Raw genomic sequence first — 23,582 nt, 5'->3', positions numbered from 1 at the left:
TGCTGTCTTTGTGCACATTTGATGGAAAACATTATTTGTACTCTCCACTCTTTGAGTGGATTTCATTTTTGCATAGAAGGTATCTCGTGCAGCTAGAAATTATGGCACACTCTGGCAACCACCAAACACCTTGTTAAAATGTGTTTTGAACTTCGGATTGGCATAAAGGCTAGAAAGATTCATTATAGCATTATGTGCGATGTGCCAAGTACACAACTGATGACATGTCTCTGTAAACACTTGCTCAATTGCATTTGCCATTGCTTATTCTTCATCAGTGAAAATTGTCTTTAATTGTTTATTACCCATCGACTCTAAGAATGTCTTAAATAACCAAACATATGATTTGGTGTTTTCGTCTAACAAAAAAGCACAACCAAGTATCACATTCTTCCAATGATGATTAACTCCAACAAATACAACACAAATCAAATTGTAATTGTTAATTCAAAATGTAGTATCGAAGCATAAAGCATAAAGCATCTCCAAATGATTAAATAAACTGTGTGCAATTGCTTCTTCTATAGTTTCAAATTTCTTCCTATACAAAAATTTTGACAATCTTTTTTCGTGAATCCAACATTTTCAACCCCTCCACCTTATTGTGCTAAGTAATAGTATGACTTTGATGGCTTTCTATCTGCATCCACCTTTGAACTAATGACCTAATATGAGCATCGTGTATTTTTCTACCTGATCTTCGAAATTGTCTGTCTTCAGGCATGTGGCCTCTAAAACTGCGGCACGAAGATAGCAATGATAAGGGATGTCATGTTACTTGTGCATAATAAATAAGGGACATCTCTTTTGCACTATTGATTGCATAAACAAATCTCAAGGCGAGGCATTCCAAATTCAACGATGAGATCACTTAGCACCTCCTTTTTAAATACCTCATACTTGGCCCTATTTTATCAAATCATTTCCTTTGAGTTCAACATGGATCCTTCTTGTTTCTTTCATGCTTCAACTTTCATACCTAATCTCCACTTTGAGCCTTCGATGATTAGGATGCATAGCCAAGGAACTTGCCACATCTCTATTTACCTATGTCAAGAAATATCAAATGCAGTGGGGATAAGTCATAACCTTTCAATGGTAAACCTTGCTTCCTTTAATAGGTTTCTTAGCCTCCACATTTTGCTTCGTAACAAAAAGCGACATCATCATCGCAATCTTTACATATGAGTTTAACATGAGAAGAGTGTTGAGGTCTTTGGGTAGGTTCTTCTTCATTGGAACCCTCCTAGTGTTCACTCAAAGTGAGCCAAACAAGCTGATACAAGTACCACTGCTAGTAGAAAGTAGTATCCTTAGAAGAAAAAAACAATTATGCTAAAGATGAAGGCATGTCTCCCCCAAAAACTATACATATTCTGACCTAATCATGAAACTTTGATAACAAAAAAGCACTTGGAACTTTTCATCATTTGTTTCCTAATCATGGAATAAGACTTTAATCTGACAAAACTTTCTAAAGTAATCTAACTTCAAAGTAATGTGTGACGGAGTGAAACACGATTTGTAGGCTAAGAACAGAGCTCGAAGCCTCTTAGGTAACGTTGATTTTCAAAGAAATATTAGCTCCCAAACTTGGTGCTTGTGAAAATTATCATTATGATAGAATACCACCTTATTTCAACACTGGGTACAAATCTCATGAGAATCTTTTACTCCATACTATGCATCGGTTGGGTTAAGGATGAAAAAGTGAAGGAATTTGTCTACAAAGGCCTCCGGCTTTTTGACTTTGATAAGTTCATTTCTCTTCAAATAAACGTTCTTTATTTATTCATTCATCAAAAGTAGACATGGCATTTGTGTCGTGTTTTCCGTGTTCGTGTTGTTTTCATGTCATACCCAATATCTTAAAGGGTCAAGTCATGTAACACCCTTTAAAATAAACAGGTAAAATGACCTGAACCAAAATCGACCCAATAATATTAACAGGTAGTATGACCCGACCCGTTACCCGTTAAGGAAAATATATTTTAAACCAATATATAATCAAATGAAAAACATAATACTAAATAAGTATATACATACCATATTGTCACATCCAAAACATAAAAACACAATTTTCTTTTAAGTATATTTTCGCTTACCTAAATTGATTGCTCTAGCCTTTTTCTTTGCAAGACTTGTATTTGTATTGTCAATACTTTTGCTTCTAAGATCTCGTTCTGTTCCCATTATAATCTCCACAAACTCCTCATCACTAAGGTTTACTGAATCTGAATCTCTAGCATCCATTGCTTCTGAAACAAAATGGGTATAAATTAATTAATAGCTTTTTAAACAGGTAGGATTCTAGGAACACTCGAACTTAATCCAATTTATAAAAGCATGAACAAACAGTAACACACACCAATAATGGATATTACTAAGCAATGAAGTGACTAATTAAACATGCCTAGTATCGACATTATTTTAGTACAACTTATAATTCAAATAACAACACAAAGACGATAGTAATTTAAAAGAAATTGGTTGAAGAGTTGAGTAAGGTAAATCCACCCATAACCCAACCTCTAGGAAAAGTTAAGTGTTCAATTTCATGACGCATAGATCCACCCTTCACTCTCTAATATATATAAACTAATAATTGTATCAAAGAATCGTCACCAATGACATAAATCAAATAGTTTACTTTGTAGAAATTTTGGAAATGAAACATTAAAAGCAACCATTGTTACCAGAATCTACCTTCAGATATAAATTTGGTAGGACAAATGTAAGCAACTCCTATTCACAAGTGTAAGCAATTACTAAAAAGCATGACATAAACTTTAATCCTAGACAACATACTTAAGCTTGCTAATTCCACACTACTAATTCAAATGTCATTTTGGTTTAAAATAGAAATGCCGTACTCAAAACACTTAATAGTTATATAAAAGCTTTGTCATTACACTCTAACTTATGCTTCGTTCCACACACACACACACATATGTATATATGTATGTATATCATGTCAGTGGAGAGTATAAGCATAAACACCGATTACCAACATGCTTCTTTAACAATACACATATATCCATACATATATATGCAGTAGAAAAAGTACTTAATAAGCATATCAGTCTTTTGCATTCGACCAACAACTTCTACATATAATAGATCAAAGCAAGTATCTGCATAAAACTGGCCCTGACTAATATATAATGCAAAAATCGACTCCACTTGATCAATCCATATCATACAAAACATGCGTTTTAGCTTTTATACAAAACTAGGGTTTAGGTATCTGCATGTAAAACTAGTTATTGTATCAAATAAGTATTTGCATAGAAAAGCTTGCACAAACATCTGCATATAAAACTAGGTTTCCCTAACAGCATTCATAGAAATAACCATGAAAGGAAACAAGTTTTAGGAATAATTACCAGAGCCTTACAAGCTGTAGGTCAACAGGATTTGGAATCATAAACCCACATGTTTCTTCGCTAACCCCGATCTCCCTTTTCGTATCCTCTCTGATCGAACTTTCTCTAGTCCTTTTTCTTTCTCTCCAATTCGACATGATATATACATACACGGATCCCCATCCTAGGCTTCCCAAAATCCATATCCTCATCCTTTTTAAACCTCTAAATTCCCTCCCCACAATGAATCTTAATCAACATCATCAGGCAATTCTAAATACAGTAAAACTTTGTTCTTGCAAATATCGATTAAAGCAGTAACATAACTTAAAATGAAAAAGCAGTAACTGAACTTATTCATGAAATAGCCAAAGTCTTACACACTTTTCATCCAAGTAAATAGCCAAATTAAGAGGCAAAATCGAACCTAAAGTGGAATCTGGAGAATAAAGATGCAGAGATATAGAGACGACTAGAGATGACAAGGATGATTCCATCCACTTCATGAGGGAGGAGAAAAGAGAGACTGAGAAAGGCTATCGGAAGAACTGAACATACGACAAGAGAAAAGGGCTAGGAAAAATAAATGGCAAGATCGGGAGAGAGGGTTACGGGAGTGGGGAGAAAGAAAGGGATTAAGGCTTTTGTTTTGATCAAATGGTAAAATTGAAAAATATTGGAATAGAGAAGGGGTTTTTTTCGTCCAAAAAAGTTCTAATAATATAAGTGAAATAGAATCCAATGGTACATATTTACTCTCATTTATCTTATGAATGTTATTTAAGTAAAGTTTTTAATAGTTTTTTTAATTAATGTAGAAGTGTAAAAAATATAGAAAAATATATATAAACGCTCGTAATGATAAGTTTTACAACTTTCATGAAGAGCTTAACTTTGAAATTCGCCACTATAATCATATAAATCATAAATCAAAATATAACTGTTGATTGTTGTTTACATTTACACTTCATTATTATCATCAAATTTTGGTTTTTCAGATTTTCTTTTTTGAAAACATGATATATTAAATGTGACAACTCGTCCCGAAATATAATATATTTTATCTTCGATAGCGTGGAATGACTATTTTACCCTTGAGCGTTGGGTTGTGAATGTATTATTGGGCTAAGAAAATGGACTAATTATTTTCATTTCTTACTTCTTTGGACCCAATTGAAACTTGGGATTGTTTTGGATGAATCTTACCCTACAATTGGTAGTCTAATTAGGGCTTAAGGATTTTATATGGATACCCAATCCGGACACACGCACGTATAGACTTCTCTCTCTCCCTATCTTGAGTCTTCCCGTCCATAAAATCTATACGTCCAATCTCTCTACCAGCTTCATCTCTCATAGATCAAGCTAGTGGAGGTTGTTTTTGAACCCCTTGCAAGTCTTAGAGTCGAGCGATGCCTTAGGTTTGAGGAAAAGACTAATAGAACCCGAGATGCACAAGTTCCGACAAGGAGTGGAATTTTCTTCTATGTGATCGAGAAGATATTAGCTAGATTTAGGACTTAAGAAGGTAAGAATTCATCTTCTCTAACATGTTAGGCTAGTTTTGGTTAAGTTTGGACGTCGAAATGAGCTTGGTTGTGGGATTGCAGGAATAACCAGTTTTTCAAGGATTTTTCTGGGCATTTTTCGTTGGGTTTAGAACGTAAAAGTGGTAAGAACTAGTTCTACTCGTTTAGAGCTTCATTTTGGTACAAATTTCATGAAATTTGGTTGAGAAATGGTGAAGATTTTTAAGTTTTAAGTTTTTCCAGAAACCGGTGAGTGCAGCGGTGGCCAGCGTCGGAATTCGGCAAACCATCGGAGAACAAGGAGAATAGTCCGTCAATTTTGATGGAATATGCTAACGACGTCAAGTAAAATTAACGGTATATGCTGTTATTTAACGAAATATTCCTTAACAGCGCGTAAGGGCGCGTGGGAACTTAGAAAATTATTCTAAAAATATGGGGATGTTCGTGGGGTTGAATAGGCCATGCTGGTATATTCAAATACCCCAATTGAGCAACGTATGAGAAGTTATTACCTAGTTTTTATTATGTGCTTAAAATAACGTTAAAATAGTTTTTTCACATATAGGTGAGTGGGTATTTGGACGAATTTTAAACTTAAAACAAACAAACTTGCAAAAACAAAGTAAAAGGGTATGAATTTGGGTGAATGAATGGGTGAAAGGCTAGCTAGAGAATCCTTCTCCACACATGATACATATGCAACACAAATCGATTTCCAGTTACTATTCCTTTAAACCATGAATGAAAATGCCCCAAATTAATCATGAGAAGCATAAATTAACTTTTAGATTTCCCTAAATTCATTGAATTGGACTCAGTGATGTAATCAAATTATTCTTATCAAGTTCCCTATATGAACTGCATGATAGAGATACATATCTTTAAGTTCTATGTAAATCATAAGCATTGACAAGGCATTCGTAACTATGAACTGTGTGATACTTCTGCCATGGATTTACTTAACACAACCATGACTAGTGACTTTAACTACTTATAAATATAAGTTCATAACAATTAGGTGAAATTTCCTTTTATTTTAGCATTAAATTCATGCATGCAAACTAAGTATGCATCCTTAATCAACATACAAGAAAAAGCTATCAATCAAACAGATAAGTAAATCACATTCATGTTTTACGAAACAATAACTAGAGCAAATCAATTCATATAAAACATGTCCATGGCTTTGAATTCGCCTTTAACTAAAAAGAATTTAGTTCCTCATGTTCATCATAATTGAAAATCAAATTAAAATAAACATCAAACTAAAACAAAGGATAGAAAAAACCCAGAAACGCTCAAACACTCTAAAGCAAGCAGCGGCACTCCCTTGGATGGTGGTGGGCACGGCACTCTTCCTCTCCTTGCTTCCTTGCATGGCATAAGTCTCTAAAAAATCTTAGAAACCTGTGGCACACTCTTTGAATTTTTCTGAATTTTTCTCATGTGTGTTGTCCCTCATTTTCTACGGCAGATTTATGTATTTATATGCTAAGGTTTCACGACACAAAGCCTTGGAGGACAAGGATAGGGCACGGATAGCACAATCCTAGGGGGAAAAGGTTAGGGTTAGGTGTAGCAAAAATTAGGATTTCTAGAAAGGATATTGTGACAGGTTTCTAGAAGAAAAAGGGCTAAGATATGCGGCACAACCTTAGGGCAGAGAATAGGGCTTCTAGAACTTAATATTTAGGTGATTTAATGTGAAGAGGAGTCTCATTTGCAGTTGGAATTAAGGTAGCAAAAGATTAGGATAGGATAAGATTGTTGGAAATGTGCCCTAAAACCAATCATATGATGATACTTTATGGACATTTCACATGTTAAACTAATCTAGTTTAATATTAAGGGCAAACATTATTGTTTGAGCCGTCTCATATAAATGTTATATGCTTAAACGATAAGTCCAAGGAATATGTGATTGGAAGAATGCGATCTAAAGAAGTTAGATTCATGAGACCATTCTTTCGTTGACACATCCTAAACGTTCCTGATCATAGGATTGTCAATTGGGCATTAACAGTCCGTTAAGATCAGTACGTGCTATGTCTTCTCTCAGGGAGAGTGACTAGTCTCGAGTCATTGGTGTGTGTGACATCAAGACAAGTACGTAGGTGCTCAATAAAGAATGAGTTCACTGAACACGATCAACGAAGAGTTTTCATATTCATGTCACATGAGAACTCATGGTTGGGATAATGCAAATTAGTCTTTTGACCTGAGGCATCACAGTTGTCTTGTGGTTAGGTCCTTAATCTTTGATTATGTCAAAGTCACTCCATCATGAGGGTGTCCATGGCATCGTTGGGGTTAAGCCACTTAGCCATGGAGGCACGTGAATGCGCAACAAGGGATCTCTAACCTTCAAACTGTTTGAGGGAGAATACTCTATGATATGATTTAGAATCTCTGGCCAGAGTATGAATGAGATGTTGGAATGCGTTCCAGATCACATTCAAGGTAATCATATAAGTACAAGATTCACATTGGATAGTAGACATGAATAAACTATCAAACCAAACAATGTGGTCAAGAGTATTGTATTAGAGAAAGACCGTATTGCATTTGTAATCCTAAACTGAATAGGTTCTCCACCTCTTCTGATTAGCTTGGGTAACCATGACATGCTGCTAGGCGTCAACCATGGTTTGTGGAAGCCCTAAAAGTGTATTATCACTAACGGGAGAATTGAAAGTAAGTTTCAATTCACAATCGATTAGAAAGAGTTTTAATCGCCCACTGTCTCGCTAAAAGGAACCTAATGGATCGTTCACCGAGTAAGGTAGAGTTTGAAGAAACAACGGAGATGAGTAAGAATAATTAAATGGTTTAATTATTTATCTAAGGCTAGGATTAATTAATATGTTAATTAATCAAACGAATAAGTTCGTTAAAGACCTCGGGTTAGTTTTGGGCCGCAAGGCCCAATGGGATTTGAATGTCAAGCCCATTAACTCAAGTTGTATGACAACTTGAATAAAACAAAGGGCTTGAAAGCCCAATAAACCTATAGGCCATGTGTAAAAGAATAGGGCTTTTGGTCCATTAGGTCACTTATTTGAAGGGACTATATAAAGGACTTGATAGCCTAAAATTTACCAAGGGTTATTTTTGGGGAAATGATGAGAACACAAGCTCTCCTTTCTCTCAAAAATTTCGGCCACCTTGGAGGGATCATCTAGCAATCAAACTCCTCCAAGGTCACTCATTTCTTCTTCATTATGCCTTGGTGATGAATCATTAGAGGTTCTCAATTTTGGGAACTTGGAGAAACCTTTTCATCCATCCAAATCCATGGATCTAAGATGCAAGGAATGAAGGCCCTTTCTTTGGGTGATTAACCTTTGCTTATGCAAAGAGGAATCTACAAAGGTAGTGATTTCTCAACTCACTTTGTTTTGAGTTGAGTCTTGGTTCACCTATCTACTAGGCTTTGAATTTCATGGGTAAATGTTTTGTTTTTAAGTGCATACAAGCATGATTCCGCCTTTAATTGTTAATTTCATGCTATTGATGTTGCTTAAATGAACATGTTTTTCACAAATCTTCCTTCAAAGATAAGATTGGATAAGGTTTGGATAAGACAAGGTAATTTGGATAATGTCTCTTTCTTCTTAGCTGATTCCTTATCTTCCAAGCTTCCAAATTTGTTTCTCCAGATATTAAGCACATTCCTAGCCTGTTTTGAAACTTTAAATTCGTCCATCCACCTTGCTCCATATGCAAGCTATCCATTCCAACCCAAAAATGCTCTAAAATGCACCAAAATGCACTTTCTTACCTCTTTTGCCATTTAAACCTACAAACACACGAAAATAGCTTAAATCACTATAATAAATAGAAACTAACTATGTAAATGCAAGAAAAAAAGCTAACTAAGTCGCATGAATATGCTACTATCACCTACACCCTGGTGTTAGTGCTGTTGCCCATGGTCAGGGCACAGTCATTCACGTGATGTTCACCTCCCACACCATACGCTCACCTTGGATCCAAGTTAGGTGCACAATCCTGTCGTACAGACCACTATAGGTGGTTTCGACTCGTAGGTGACCCGCAATCATTTGCACAGTCTTTACGTGATCGTAGCACTTGAGCATATTTATTTACACTCAGTCCTGTCGTACAGACCACTTTAGGTGGTTCCGACTCGTGTGCAATCATACTTGTTGAGCTATTGGTTAAGCCGTACATGTTATATTAAGTTACTCCGGCTAGATGGATGAGTTATAGATTCAGCTGTACAGGTCATATTAAGTGACTTCGGCTGACATATCATTTACATTGATTTATATCACATGGCTTACATATTTTATGCTAAGATATTTGACATGGCATATATGTGGATTTTGCTATTCCGAGCATGGTTTGGATATACATATATATTCTATTTCCTAGGAAATTATACAAGTTTTACAGTGAGGGGTTATTACCTTTGACAAGTGAAATGGTTTTGAAAAGCTTTGTTTTTGCCCACTCACACTTTCTGTTTTGCGCCCCTCCAGGTTTTAGGTAGGAGTGCTTGTTGGTGGCTTACAAGGAATTGACGGCGGTGCTGACATATTATCACTAATGTAGGACCACCTCTAATATTGTATAATTAGTACTTGTCCTGCTGGACTGCACTTTGGCTACGTATGCTCTGATTATTGTGTAACCACACTTAAATATCGGGATTGCACTTTTATTTTCTTAGTGTAAATTAGTTAGCTTGGTTCTTGGTTATTCACATTTCTTTATATCATTATCATTTCTACACTGCGAACATGGCTACGTCACCCTCACGTGACGGCCAACACACCTTGATTTTGGTCGGAGTGTGTCATTAGAGTATGCAGGAAGATGAACAGTTTGGATCGTTGATATTATATTCGAATTTTACGGTTGGTGAAAATATTGCTTAATGTTTATAAAGTTTCTAAAAACTATATGACATCGACTCATATTTCAGATAACTGTAAATATCGAAACGTAATATCAAAGATCTGAACCGTTCATCTTCTTACATCCGCCAGATGATCATGTTTTCAAAAAAGAAAATTTAAAAAATGAAATTCAGTAAGAAGAATAAAACATAAATGATAATCGACAGTTAAATATAAATTTAAGGTTTATGGATTATAGTGTTGGATTTCGAAGCTGATCCCTTCATGAAAGTTGTAAAGCTTATCACCATAAGTGATTGTGTATGTGTGTGTATATATATATATATATATATATATATATTACACTTTTTACACTTCTATAATAATTATTATTAATTTTGCCCTCAAATAAAAAACATTATTCATGAGGGTTTGGAGGATTTTAAAAATCTAAATGATAATATAAGTGTAACCATTATCTACTCATGGAGGAATAATGATGAATCACGAGTGTTTATGTATATTCTTTCATATTTTTCATACTTGTATGAATGTCTTCTTAGTTCTTGCCTATACAAATAGTATACTAGTTTATTTTAATTTTGGACAACATGTGAAGTAAAATTTATCCTAGTAATGATAATAAGGAACTCTCATAATAAAAATGTCACAACCCGTCCCGGAATTTTAATTCCGAGGACGTGAAGTTATGAAAATGCCCTTAAACGGGACTAAGGGGCGTAAAATATGTTGTAACTTGATGATTTCGGGATTGGGTAGGATCCCACATCCCTCAAATCTCTCCCTCATTCCCGTACCTTGTCTCTCTCTCTCTTCTCCCTCACAAATCTCAGAGCTCTCTCTCTCTCTCTCTCCTTCGAACTCACACGGACCACCCACAAACCACCCTAAAACTATACCAACGAAGGATCTAAGACCACCATCGTATTCCTGAGGACCACACGAACACGATGGTACCAATTTCAGGTGAGTTTCACTTCGGAAAACATGGATTTCGATTTCACTGTGCGTGTGCACTGTTCATGCACACGTAAAGCTTGATGTTTTTGGGATTTTGAAGCTTGTAGGAAGCTTGGTGAGGTCCTAAGGAAGCTCGGAGTGCTTCGTTGGACAAATTTGGACGTCGGGATAGCTTGGTTCAAAGTTGGCCGGAGCTTTCGAGGCTTTTTCTGGCGAATCCATGGCGAGTTAGGGGTCAAGGCAGGTATGGATGTGTTCGTCTCGTCAATACCTTCATTTTGATATAAAGAACGTCGAAAATGGTTAAGAAACGAAGAAGTTATGACACTTTGAAATTTACCCAGAAATTCCGGCAAACACCCACCTCCGGCGAAACCAGTCCGGCGACGCGAGGAAGAAGACGCGCGCGTGGGCAGCGCGTAGACTGGGCGCGTGAGGGCGCGTGGGACCTCCAAATTGAGTTCTGAAAATTGTCACGCGTTCGTGACGTCGTGTAGATCACCGTGGTATATTCACATACCCAAATAGAGCAACGTATGAGAAAGTTATTGACGAATGTTTGGTGTATGCGCGTTAAATAATGTCAATTTGGTTACTTTTTGTATAGGTGAAAATTATACAGAAGAAGAATGTAACCAATCTAGGGGAGGCTCAGGGACCCACGAGACGTCGATGTGATCTGTGAGTGGGCAGTTCTGTTTTCCATATATATATACTTGACGTATTTCCCAGAAAACGTATTTTAAAATAAATACGAATTAAATATCCTGTCATACATGCATCATATTTTAATATGTGCATTACCATAATTATGCATATTGTTGCATGGTGCTGAGGAGGCCCAGGTAAGCTACATTTGATATACGTATGAAATACATTCGATATACGCATGAAATACGTTTGGTATACGATTGAAATACTATGGAAATACAAATGAAATATGAGTGTGATATGATTGAGATGCGATTTTGACATGATCGAGATATGTTTGTGATATAATTGAAATATGATTGTGATATGATTGAAATACGATTGAGATATGAAGAATAAGTAGCTTGAGATGCTTAGAGAGCTCATAACCTGATCCCCGGTGTTAGTGCTCGCCCTGAGCAGGGCCAGTCCTTCACGTGATGTTCACCTCCCCGCACCTTATGCTCAGCTTGGATCCAAGCTAGGTGCATAGCCTGTCGTACAGACCACATGAGGTGGTTCCGACTCGTAGGTGACGTGCGATTATTCGCCCAGTCTTACGTGATCGTAGCACTAGAAAGTATATATACGTAACACCCAGGCCTATCGTACAGACCACATTAGGTGGTTCCGACTCGTGGGCAGGTTCAGTTGTTTAGTTATTGTGAGTGTGATATGAGCTCTATATGCAGCCGTACAGGTCACGTTAGGTGACTCCGGCTGCCAGATGTTATGCTGTTGATGTGATGAGTTGATTATGAGCTATATATGCAGTCGCTGACTGAGTTGATTATGATGAGTTAATTATGAGTTATATATACAGCCGAGGGCTGAGTTGATTAGAATGAAAGAGTATGAACTATGTTTATAGCCGAATGTTGAATTGATTATATGTTATTCCATCATATTCACATAGAGATGATGAGCATTCTGTTATGATACTTGGCATGACATACATTCATATTGTCTAGCATAATTTGAGATATATTACGTATATGAGTATATACTTTATTTCTGGGAAAGTATACAAGTTTTACGGAGAGGGGTTACAAAGTTTTGAGAAGTGTTTGGATTTGGAAAAGATTTGTTTTACTGACCCACTCAATTTTGGTTTTGCGCCCCTCCAGGTTCAAGAATTGCAAAGGTGTGGTAACTACGAGGAAATTCAACGGTGTTCTGACAGAATGGACCGAATGAGAACTCACTTTCGGGTGGTTCATCTTAGAAGTTGTATATTTGTAAAGCTTCCGAACTGTGTAAATGGTTACGTCACTCTCACGTGACGGCCAGCATGCCCTCCTTCGGGACGAGGTGTGTCAAAAAATAAATAATGACTAAAACTTTTTTTTTTAACTTATATAGAATAATAATACAAAATTTTATATTTAATATAGAATATATTGTATATATAAATATGGCTATTGTATTTTATAATAAATCTTTTATTAATTAAACTTTAAAATTATCAAAATAATTTTTTTCTTAACCGGTCGAAATGGGTTACCCATGTGTATACCCGTTAATGACCCGATTAGTTATTGTGTTGATCCGAAACCCATTATTTTCGTGTCATGTCAGAAACTGCCGGATCTAACAAAAAGGTCGCAACATGTCACTAGGAAGGGGCTTTCCTTCCAGCCCAAATTGTGTGTTCATCCTTAGTGACTCTTAGACGAACTTTAGGGAATTGGTCACTCGCATGTGAATCGGAAATATGTTCGGAATACTTTTGTCAAACCCTATGTGTCAGACTTGAGAGTTTCTGGTCGGACTATATTTAGTTGACTTAGCTAAGGCATTTCTATGTATCAGAGTCATTTGGAACAAAACTCCTCTTGAGGATTCCTAGTCTAGATGCCTTATTCGAGCTTGCATAAACACATGGTATCGCAAAACGTACTTAACTGAGTACGTTGGTCGATGATGGAAGTAATCATACTCAAGATCGGAGTTCATAGCCACCCATCGGCTGATTTCTGGATTGCCCTTTTGATTATTTCTTTGAATGATGTAAAGCTCAAGTTTGAATTTCATAAACCACAAATCCCTCCCCTTCTATAGAATTTACCCGATCTTTCGCTCTTATAGTAGGAGGCGGTACATCAGTAGAATTATATTTATCATAGCAAATTATACCCAATGCAAAATCCAATCCAGAATTTTTGTTCAGTTACTGTTATCGGCATATCTACAAAAGAGCAACATGAACTAACGCAGTAGTAAAAACACAAGCATTCACATTGGGTAGGACCGGTGTATTAAACTATCAAGAAAAATATAACTTTACCATAACATGATTATGTTACACAAGCAATCTCTAAGCCCAGATGACAGTATCTCAAATGAACCCAACCTAATGACATCTAACTATAAGCAGCAACTTCATAGTTCATACCATAATGAACTAAAGAGTAGCGTAACACTGCAACATTTGCTATTGTAAACAAATGAAAAGGCCGCACACAAAAATAGCAACCGCATTCAGTAATTCATGTTAAGTTGAATATAAGTTTCTGAACTTTATGTTTTTCGTATCGTTTTCATGGCAATGGAAATGTACTTATCTTGACATTATGGATAAGATCATGGCCTCTCTTCATTGTCATAAAGCAAGAAGACGGTACTGGTAAAGCGAAACAGCGATTCGAGAAACTAATTGAAAGAAAAATAGTAAAAATACGTCACTTCTATTAAAGATTTAAATTCAACGTACATAACAGAATATCAAAGTACTAAGTTCCCAACCAACATAACTAAACATGAGTCATCTCATTGCCCTCGTCAACGGCAAATAATGTTAACTCAAACTAAAGTTCATCAGGAGTAGCAAGAAATTAACACAAATTGCAACCAACTAACAAGCAATTATCAAAGCATTAGGTTTAGAGCAACCAGAAAACAATTAATTATAAAAATCAAAGCAATCAACTTAATAAAAAATCAGTTAACAATTAACCCATATCACACATAACATACATTAAGGCAACCATTGAGAAAGAAGTAGAGAACCCACCTCAGAACTGAGAAGAACGGAGAAGGGACAAGGGCGACTTGGTGACTCGATGCAACCAGAAACTGAAAAGAACAGAGCAAAGAAAATAAATGGGCTATGGACCAATACCGAATTTAACCGGCCGAGCCCTGCCAAAATTAAGTAGGTCCGGATGGTTTGGTTATCTTTTGAAAACTGAATTGAACCACATATTTATCTTGTTAGTTCGGTTCACAATTTTAAGAGTGAATCGGTATCAAGTCTATTGAAAGAATGCCCTATCTTATTAGCATTGGACTCCACATAACATAATACATAAAATAATATTTGTGTCATGTTACTTTTTTTTTCAAGTCGGTAAAATATTGACTACGCTGTGGGGTACATCATTAGTGTAGCTAGGATTTTTGAGTAATGAGGCCATTAGATCAACCAAAAAAGTTTCATTGGACCATTTTGTTGAGCACCTAGTAAACACCTTACAATTCTTGTCAACATCTGCCAAAAATTTATGCCAACATATGTCTACAACTACTATTATTTGTAGAGGCTTGTCGGTAGTGGATGTATGATACTGTGAGAGAAAAGGAAGACAAATATAATATATAAAAATAAAAGTAGTAGGAAGAAGAGATTGTAATTTAATTTTGCTTTAGCTATTTATAGGGATCAAATATAATATTCAACCAAATAAGCATGAACTTTTTAAGTTGTTGGGATCAAGGACAATCAATAATCTCATGCTGGTTCCGCCACTAAGTACATGTGACTGCTTCAGATTGCAAGTTGTTGAAGATGATAAAAATATTTAAAACTTATATCTAAATTTTATTTTTCTTTTATTTAAAGGTAAGTTTGGTTGGGTGAATATATTTAAAATTTTGAGAGTAAAAATAGCCCTTCAAATAGCCCCTCATGTAGCGTTGGAGCCCTCCCCCTAAGCAATGCACTATTCAATCCACCTAATGAACAGTAACTGCCCTTAATAAACAGTAATAGCCCTGGCAATAGCATTTGCATCACCACCGTTACACTTCAATAGCCCTGGCAATAGGCAATAAAATATTAGTATTTTTTTTATTTATAAAATAATACAAAATAATTTTAATTGTAATATCGGATAAGATTTTTAACCGTTCTCATTGCGTCACGTGTCATTATCCGAAGTATTATTAAATAATTTTAATTGTAATATCGGATAAGATTTTTAATCGTTCTTATTGCGTCACGTGTCATTATCCGAAGTATTATTAAATAATTTTAATTGTAATATCCGATAAATTTTTTAATCGTACTCGTTATGCCACGTGTCATTATCCGAAAATACAATTATTGGTGATGGATTTCTGATAAGATTATTAACCAATTACGTCGCGCCATGTGTCATCTGTTCACAATCCTTGAGGATAGATTTCCATCAGATTTTTAACGAATGACGGCATGCCACGTGTCATAATCTGTTCACAATCTTTGAAGATAGATTTCCATCAGATTTTTAACGAATGATAGCATGCCACGTGGCATTATGTACAACCTAATCCTTTCTGAATCTTCTATATAATCCACCATCCATCCTCACAAATCTCACACTAATTTTCTCAAGATCTCTACCATTATTCATAGTTTCTACTTCCTTCTTCACAAAAATCTGTATCATTATTCATAGTTTTTGCTTCTTTCTTACAATGTCTTCTTCTTCCTCAAGTATGATGTGGGAACTCGATCAGGAAAAGGAAGAATTGTTTAACCAATCAGAAGCAATGTTCAATCACCAGGGGGCAAACAATGAAAGGGAAGAGGATGAGGAGCGTAGAAGGAGAGATGACGAAGTAAGAATGGGCAGAACCTCACATTCCCGTTGAGTCATCCAAGCTACGGCTCAGATCTGCAGGCCCAGCCGTTCCAGAAACCTTGATAGAAGTAGGCAACGACGAGGTATGGAACTCTTGGATGATTAGTTTGTTTCTAATAGTGCATTCCCTGATACATACTTTAGACATTGTTTTAGAATGGAATGACATTTGTTCAACAAAATCATGATTGCTGTTTGCAACCATGATTCTTACTTTGTGCAAAAGAAAGATGCTTTTAGTGCTATGGGTCTACTGCCAGAGCAAAAAATTACTGCTGCCTTGCGGATGCTTGCATATGGAGCATCTGCAGACCAAGTCGATGAGATAACGAGGATGGGGAAATCAACCATTCTTGAGTCCCTGATGAGGTTTTGCGGAGCAATCGAACCTATCTACACCGCTGAGTACCTCTGCAAACCTACAAACATGGACTTGGAACGGCTGTTGAAGAAAGCGGAGATGCGTGGCTTTTCTGGGATGATTGAAAGCATTGAATGTATGCACTGGACGTGGAAAAACTGTCCAAGTGCACGGCAAGGCGCTTACGGGGACAGAAAATGAGCAAAAAGTATCATTCTGGAGGCGCCAAAAGTTACTTATGAGGTCAACGGACGTATGTACGACGGGCCATACTACCTAGTTGACGGCATTTACCCGGGATGGTCAACATTTGTCAAAACAGTGCCACGTTCGCAGAGTGCAAAGGAAAAACACTTTGCAAGCTGTCAAGAGGGGTGCAGGAAGGATGTGGAGCATTGTTTCAGTATCCTCCAAGCTCGCTGGGCAATCGTCAGGAGTACTGCCAGATTGTTTGATGTAGAGTCGCTTCGATCCATCATGATGACGTGCATCATTCTTCACAACATGATTGTGGAAGATGAGTACGATTATGAAGCCGTTGATGAATATGAGCCAGACACGATGAACAATTCAAGAACACGTATATATTGTGCTCATGACGCCACCGATGAGCCCGTGCAACATGAGCCATTACAAAGGGATGGACGTTACAATGAAAGGCTTATTCAACGATATACTGCATTTCAAATGCCAAACATGCACAATGCCTGACAAATTGACTTGATAGAGCACCAGTAGGCATTGAAACAAGCTGAAGATAATTAAGTTCATTTAGTGTGTTTTTTTGAATTTGGTATGTTTATGTTATTTTATTTGGTGTGTTTTATTATTTGGTATGTTTATGTAATTTTTTTAGTGAGTTTTTAATTATTCTGTATGCTTATGTAATTTTATTTGGTGTGTTTTTGTCATTTCAATAAATATTCTCTTAGTATAAATAACTTACCAAATTAATTTGAATAAATATTCAATAAATTGGAAACAACATAAATAATACAAACAATAAATAATAAATTACAACCCAAAGTGATTAGAAAATTATGGGCTCCGATTACAAAAAGTACTCTATTCATCATCACTTAACCAATTTATGGTGCTAGGATGATCTTCTCTTGTGGTGCTAGAACCACCTTGGCTTGTTATCGCTTCTCTTGCATGCCTCCTTTGCACCACGTCCGTTTTCTCTGACGTCCAAAAAAATTTAGAATTTGGAGACTTTCCTTCAAAAGGCGTGTTCATAATCTGACGATCTTGTTGAGCCCGTCTTTCTTCTCTAACATGTTCCCTTTCTTGCCTAAGTAGCTCTCGTTCTCTCTCATTAGCATGAAATTCTCTCTCAATAGCTGCTGCTTTTGCGTCCTCTCTAGCCTTATCAGCCTCATATTTCGCCAGTTCCCTCGCCAAAGTCAATTCACCTTGGCGAGTAAGTTTTTCCATGAACTTTGCATAATCATTCTTGGAAGCACTCCCTTTTCTCTTTGAAGCCTTCTTACCTTGATGCCTAATTGGATAACGGCTTGAACCCGACGCTTGTTCAGGGAAGGGCGTTTCGGGCACTTCTTCTGCATCATCTTCATGAACATGATCGGGTGTAGAGTGTAGAGGGGTGATGTTCATGTGCACTTCTGGACCGACTGGCACAACTCTAAATTTAGGACAATCTTTGACAATATTCCAACATTCCCACCAGTTGAATGATTTATTTTTGCTTTTGGTTTTGGCAGCGTACCAAGCTTGTGCTTAAAGTTCCTACACAATGAAAATAAGTAACAAATAAATAATACAAATAAATAATTATAATGAAAATAAGTAACAAATAAATAATACAAATAAATAATTATAATGAAAATAAGTAACAAATAAATAATACAAACAACATAATTATAATGTAAGTAGGTAACAAATAAATAATACAAACAATAAATAATAAATTACGTAGGTAACGAATAAATAATACAAACAAATAATTATAATGTAAATTTGGGTATCAAATAAATAATATATTGTTACCTGATCCGAGTAATTTTCCCCACTTCGAATATTACTACTAGCTTGTGCCAAGACGTCTCTCCATGTACTAAACGATTGGCTAAGTAATTTCCAACGACTAGACATTGATTCTTTGGTTCTTTTCCCACCAATTTTCTCAAGATAATTGGTATGAATAAGACTCCACATTTCTCGCAACTGCATCTCATTACCCGTAAGCGAACTATGAGTAACTTCAACCCAGCTAGTACATAACGCAACATCTTCAATAAGCGACCAATTCGTACCTGCATCAGTGGTCATTTTGTTGAAAAAAATGGATTCAAACTTTGAGACAAAGAAAGGAATGTGATTGAAAGTAGTTGAGAAAATATGAAATTGTTGTGTAAGGTAGATGATAATGAGAAGGTATTTATAGAAAAGTAAAACAATTTTTTTTACAATTTTTTTCAGAGTTTTCAGATTTTTTTTTTTTGAATTTTTTTGAATTTTTTACAATTTTTTTAAAATTTTTATTCAATTAATTAATCTCTACTGTTGGATATAAAACAATTTGAATTCCAACACTCCAGATTGTGTCACGTGTCACAACGGTAACTTTTCTTAATTTTAAAACTATTTTTTCTTTTATTTTTTTATTTATAAAGAATATTAATATCCATCATTAATCTCAGATAGAACGGTGGATATTAAATAAGACTTTTTTATTTTTTTTACCGTTGAGATCGAACGGTCCAAATTAAGTAACCGTTGAGATCTAACGGATCGTGGGAAGCCACGTGGCTTCCCAACGGTAATTGACAAAGTTTTTTTTTTTTTTTTTTTTCTGATTTTGTGTCGGCGACGTGCCCCCACGAACGAGTGGGGTGCACGCGCCTAACACAAAAAAAATTAAATATTACGCTGATGCCAGGCTGACGTCAACGCTGACGTCACATGGCCTCAGGCTCTCGGGCTGGCAATTCCCTACGAACCCGGAGCTCAGGCCTCCACCTTCACTCAGGCTAGCCCACGCTGGAGCTGATCCACCGGGCCTCGAGCCTTTGGTCTGTCCCCTGTCCCCTGAGATATAGCCCACGCTGGGCTTGCTCTTAAGCTTGTGCTTGGGGCAATCCAAAGCATATTCCCTTGTACCTATGAGATGAGGTGACCCTCCAACTTCAACCAATCTCTCTCACTACATCAAATCACAGTTTTGGTTGACTCCAATCTCCCATAGACTTTCCGCTCATCACAACCGTTGAAAAATCCCAATTTTTTGCTTAATCAGCAAACAGTAAAAGCCCCAGATTGACTATACTAACCGTAGGATTAGAAAAAGTAATCTCATCCAACGGTCCCTGTTGTATCTTGTAAAATTACCGACCAGAACACTCGTAGAAAAGACTGGAAGAGGAAGAAGAAACTCGAACGCCTTGTGATCGTCTAAGAGAGGGAGAGAAGGAAGAGGGAGGGGGGAGAGAGAGAGTACCAAATATCCGACCAAATTCCGATCAACTCCCAACCCTCAGAAACCAGTAGTTTCAAATTCAAATTTCCATCTCACTGGTTCTGAATCCTAATCCCAAATCTGGAAGATGGAGAAGGAACTGGCGGTACCAACTGATCAAGAAGAGACGGAAGCTGAAGCTCTGGAGCTTGTTCTTTTTCAAGTGCCTGAATGTTACGTATACTTGGTAAGATACATACATATATACATACATAGATACATCGTTTGTCCAAATCCTTGTGTTTTCCTAAATTTTTTGAGTAATTCTGTTAATTGGTATCTTGGGAATGCATAATCCAACTAGATTTCTTGATGAACATTGATGCATGTATTAGTTGAATGAATGAATTTTATAGGCTGGCAAATTGCAAATGTTGGTTAATTCCTGAATAAAATGTAAATTATATATATTTTTTAATTTTTGTTGATTTGAGTGCAAAATTAGGGTAATGGAGGAATAGATTGAATATTTTTCATAGTTCAAGTGTTGACTTCAGTTAGTAACCACTTAGTGCTTGATTTCGATATGTCATCGAATACAAAATCATGATTCTTGATTTTGAGTTTACAAGTAATCATAAGGAATCGATAATGTGAGAAATGTTTGGTTACTCTTGTTCGGGGTTCTTGAAGTTACCTGTGGTGTTAAACTATTTTGTAATGTTTTGCAGATACCGCCAAGGAAAAGTGCAGCTTCATACAAGTTTTGCTCAACTCATGGAATAGAAAATAGGATATTCATTTGACAGTTTATGTATGATTGATCTGATACGATGCCATCTGTTTTCAAGGTTGATATGATGCATTTGTAATTTTGATGCTTCCATCCACACATCGATCAGTAACATTGGAATGATCTTAAAATTAGGGTAGATTGTATGAGGTTTTGTATGGGCTATTTTGAGAATAAGTTTTCCGAGGTTGAGTTAGATTGACGCATAAGCAAGGAATCAACAAGGAGGCAAACATACAGAGATGAGTTTTATTAGTACTGATATTACATGCTTCTTAATCTTAGATCGAACAAACAAAAAGAAGAGTGCTCTATCGATTGGCATTGATTACTTCCTGAACTCTGTTTTGCATGTGTTGGAGATGAATTTTAAGTCTCTGAAGTGTATTTCAGGGCGGATGAATGGGATGTAAACAAATGGGTATGGGACGGGATATTGAAAGTAATCAGCAAAGGAGAAGAGTGCATTATCAGACTTGAAGATAAGAAAACGAGTGAGGATATTTTAGTTTTTATAAGATGAAAGTTGTGTTATATGCCTTCCTTTTGTACCATGAGACATTTGTTATTTAAACTATTCTGTGATATGTCCTTGCAGATGAACTATATGCTCGGGCATTTTTGAGAAATGGAGAGCCTCATCCAGTGTAACCTGTAATTGATAGCAGCAGGCTTATCCTAATTCTCACTGAACTAGAGCATATCTTTATCAGACTCTTAATGTTAAAACATCATGCGACTACAATACTCACAAGAAAGATACCTTTACATTAAGTTTATTGAATCGCAGAATCTTAATAAATTTTTTACTGTTATATAGAGGGTGACAAAAAAATGTTTTTTATTCTACAGATATTTCGTTCTACGTGTAGAGGAGAACATTGGTGAGTTTTTATTGTTGTAATCTTTAATGTTTTAGTGAATCCTGTAACCTAAAGTTGGAACAATTCAAAGAGTGTTTTTTAGTTTGTATTTCCATCTGTTATCGACTCCTAAGGTAGATGTTCCCCCCGCCCATTTTACTGTTGCACATTGACCTATGATTCATATATAGAAGGTATTGAGTGAAAAATTGCTATAGATCAAGAGAAACCACGGAAATTCATCCTCTGATGCATATCCATTCTAGGCATGAAAGCTCATGCATTACTGCGTGCATAACTTTTAAAATTTCAAATAGATGCCTGGTAGTGGGAGAGGGGCTAATATTTACAAGCCTCCCATTTTCCCTTAGTGGCTTGGACAAGAGTAGACCAGAACATTGAAGTTAATTAGTGCTATCATAACAAAATCATAGTCCAGGAAGTTGACCAAGAATTGTGGCTCGTATCTAAGTATAGTGCCACTTCTTTTGTTTCACTTTATTTTTCTTATCTCTTGTATTCCTGTTTTCCCAAAGTTTTGTACCAGACAGCGATGCAATTTCGGGCTTCTGAGTTATATTTTTATTTCCAGTGATTTGTTCATGTTTGATCCTCATTACTTTGAAATTTATGCAGATGGCCGGCTTCGGCATGCTTTCATTGGCATTGGATTTTGAGAAAGAACAGAAGCTTATGATTTCCAAGCGGCCTTGCATGATCACATGAAGTATGTCCTATATGTATAGTTACAATTTTGCTTGTTCTTCATTTTCTACTATAAAATGTTTAGAAGCTTGGGATTTGATTTTTTAATGCATGCATATCAGAGGATGAATTTCCGTCTATCAAGCTCATATACCTTTCTAAATTGTTTTGAAGATATCTGGACAAAAAGAAAACTGCAGAAGAGATGGAACAAAAATTTCGGCAAACTTCCTTAGTTGATTACAGCTTAAAAGAGGGGGAGACTATTGTACTACAATTAAAGAACGTTAGTGTTCTGCGTCGCATTTTCTTTCAAAATGTGTGCTTTTACTTATGCTACTTACTGGAGCATGCTGATTGAATTTCTTTTCGATGTCAACAAAAAACTGCCGAAATCGTGAAGTCCAAGGTTTCTGAGAACAACTCACCAGATAAAAAGGCTAACCAAAAAGAACCCTTGATTTGTATCAGACCACCACCTCCTCCTCCGGCACCACTTTCGCCTTCTGCTACTGTTGACAAGTCTTCCTCAAACTTGCCTCCAAATCTCAATCTCGAGGGAACTTCTAAGCACGAGGCCTCGGAATCAACGGAACATGAGTCGAAAGAAACAAGCCCTTCTGGGAATGAAAGCACTCAAGATATACCAAATGACGACTTTGGGGATTTTCAGGCAGCTGTTTAATATGAATTTATAGAATCTGATGTGAGATATTAAACGCCAGAACATGTCTTCTGCTTTTTGATGCAATGGGGTTGTGACGGTTTAGATTTTGTTTGAAAAATATTTGTTTGATCTGGTGTATATCTATAAATTAACTAAAGTGAAGTTACTGAGAAAGCAAAATTTGCAAATTATAAAGAGGGGAAATTGAATTGTTTTTGGTCTTTTGGTATAATTTTTATTACCATTTAATGTTCAGACATTTCTTGATGTTAGAGAAGGCATCTACTTGAACAAAAAAGAATTCAACCATCAACCGTCATAATATGTTGGTCTTAAAATGGTCTCCTTAGCATTTTCTTTTTCCACATGTGTCCCATCGGTGATGTAAAGCGTTACCATGATAAAATTTTAACAGAATAGCATTATTAGTAGCATCTAATGACAGTCTCATCTGAGATAAGGGTTTTTATTTTTTATTTTTTGGTTAAATGATAAATT

The 23,582-nt window shown here is 36.2% G+C and overlaps 2 long non-coding RNA genes and 1 pseudogene across 2 annotated transcripts; all 3 read left to right on the top strand.

Moving 5' to 3' along the window:
• Positions 1 to 10,470: 10,470 nt before the first annotated feature.
• Positions 10,471 to 11,147, top strand: LOC125469207. Its single transcript, XR_007251564.1, has 3 exons — positions 10,471 to 10,749; positions 10,844 to 10,987; positions 11,088 to 11,147. It is a non-coding gene; the product is annotated as an uncharacterized LOC125469207 (long non-coding RNA).
• A 38-nt stretch (positions 11,148 to 11,185) lies between these two features.
• On the top strand, positions 11,186 to 12,764 carry LOC103934677. The gene is made up of 2 exons (XR_007251651.1): positions 11,186 to 11,424; positions 12,561 to 12,764. It is a non-coding gene; the product is annotated as an uncharacterized LOC103934677 (long non-coding RNA).
• Positions 12,765 to 17,023: 4,259 nt separating this feature from the next.
• On the top strand, positions 17,024 to 23,296 carry LOC103947978 (annotated as a pseudogene).
• The last annotated feature ends 286 nt before the right edge of the window (positions 23,297 to 23,582 follow it).

This window comes from the organism of the source record quoted next, unplaced genomic scaffold, assembly GCF_019419815.1.
Source record: "Pyrus x bretschneideri cultivar Hongxiangsu unplaced genomic scaffold, Pyrus_bretschneideri_v1 Contig41, whole genome shotgun sequence".
Taxonomy (NCBI): domain Eukaryota; kingdom Viridiplantae; phylum Streptophyta; class Magnoliopsida; order Rosales; family Rosaceae; genus Pyrus; species Pyrus x bretschneideri.
This window is presented reverse-complemented; position numbering and strand designations above follow the sequence as displayed.